This window comes from Apodemus sylvaticus, chromosome 1, assembly GCF_947179515.1.
Source record: "Apodemus sylvaticus chromosome 1, mApoSyl1.1, whole genome shotgun sequence".
Lineage (NCBI taxonomy): Eukaryota > Metazoa > Chordata > Mammalia > Rodentia > Muridae > Apodemus > Apodemus sylvaticus.
In genome coordinates this window covers 179,802,705-179,804,316 of record NC_067472.1, presented here as the reverse complement: position 1 = coordinate 179,804,316, position 1,612 = coordinate 179,802,705, and the positions used below count along the sequence as shown (strand labels likewise).

Below are 1,612 nucleotides of genomic sequence, written 5' to 3'. Positions count from 1 at the left end.
GAAGCAGGAGCTGATGCAGAAGCCATGGAGGGATGTTCCTTGCTGGCTTACTTCAGCCTGCTCTCTTATAGAACCCAATATGCCAGCCAAGGGATGGATCCACCCACAAGGGGCCCTCCCACTTGATCACTAACTGAGAAAGTGCCTCACAGTTGGATCTCATGGAGGCACTTCCCCAACTGATACTCCTTTCTCTGTGATAACTCCAGCCTGTGTCAAGTTGACACACAAAACCAACCAGTACAATTAACCCTTGTCAACTTGACACAAACACATCACTACTAAGCCTCAACCCTTACTTTCTTTTTTTTCTTTTTTTTCTTTTTTTTTATTCGATATAATTTATTTACATTTCAAATGATTTCCCTTTTCTAGAAAAATATGGAACGCTTCACGAATTTGCGTGTCATCCTTGCGCAGGGGCCATGCTAATCTTCTCTGTATCGTTCCAATTTTAGTATATGTGCTGCCGAAGCGAGCACAACCCTTACTTTCTTATTCATCCCCAAGATGTAAATTACTTTAAAAGTCCCACAGTTTTTACATATTAAAAGGTCAATCTCTTTAAAATGTTCAATATTTTTAAAATTCAAAGTCTTTTAAAAATTCAAAGTCTCTTAACTCTGGGCTCCACTAAAATACTTTCTTCCTTCAAGAGGGAAACATATCAGGGCACAGTCACAACCAAAAGCAAAACTCAAACTCCAATGGTTCAATGTCTGGGATCCAACTCATGATCTTCCAGGCTCCTCCAAGGACTTGGGTCACTTCTCCAGCTCTGCCCTTTGTAGCACACAGCTTGTCTTCTAGGCTCCAGCTGCCTGTACTCCACTGCTGCTGCTGTTCTTGGTGGTCATCACATGGTACTGGCATCTCCAAAACACTGCTATCTTCCACTGTAATTAGCCTTCACCAATAGCCTCTCATAGACTCTCTTCATGGTGACAAGCCCCTGCTCCTAAGCATGACCCCATCAAGACCTGGGCCATCAACTGCAACTGAGGCTGCACCTTCACCAATGGCCTTCCGTGGTCTCTCACTGTGTGCCAAGAGCCTCAGCTGCTCTTTGTGACCCCTTCATGCCTTAAAAACCAGCAGCATCTGGGTGACTCTTACACAGTACCAAATCCAGCGACAGCACAAAATACAACTGTGGCTATCTCTGGAAGAGAGCCTCTATGCTCTCAGAAAACACTTCCCAGAAGATTTAACCTCAGTGATGCTGGTTTCTTCTTAATCACCACTAATTTCTTAGCTTAAGCTAACCACTATCAATAGTCCTAGAAACACAAAGGTTTGCTTTAGTGGTTCTGGTATCTTGTTAATCACAGCTGATTCTTCAACCCGAGCTAACCAAAACCACAGAATCTTCACAATCAAAACATGGCCCTGATAAGAGTCTTTAATCTTCCCTCTGAAATTTCACAGGTCAGGCCTCCATCTTCTGCAATGTTCTCAACATTATCTTCCAAGCTCCTACACAACATTACACCAAGTTCTTAACACCGAATGGATCATCTGACCCAAAGTTCCAAAGTCCTTCCACAGTCCTCCCCAAAACATGGTCAGGTTGTCACAGGGATACCCCCACTACAGGGGTACCAATTTGTCT

The 1,612-nt window shown here is 43.5% G+C and overlaps 1 non-coding gene across 1 annotated transcript; it reads right to left on the bottom strand.

Moving 5' to 3' along the window:
• Window positions 1–375: 375 nt before the first annotated feature.
• Window positions 376–482, bottom strand: LOC127676936 (U6 spliceosomal RNA). Its single transcript, XR_007976343.1, has one exon. It is a non-coding gene; the product is annotated as a U6 spliceosomal RNA (small nuclear RNA).
• Between the last annotated feature and the right edge of the window lie 1,130 nt (window positions 483–1,612).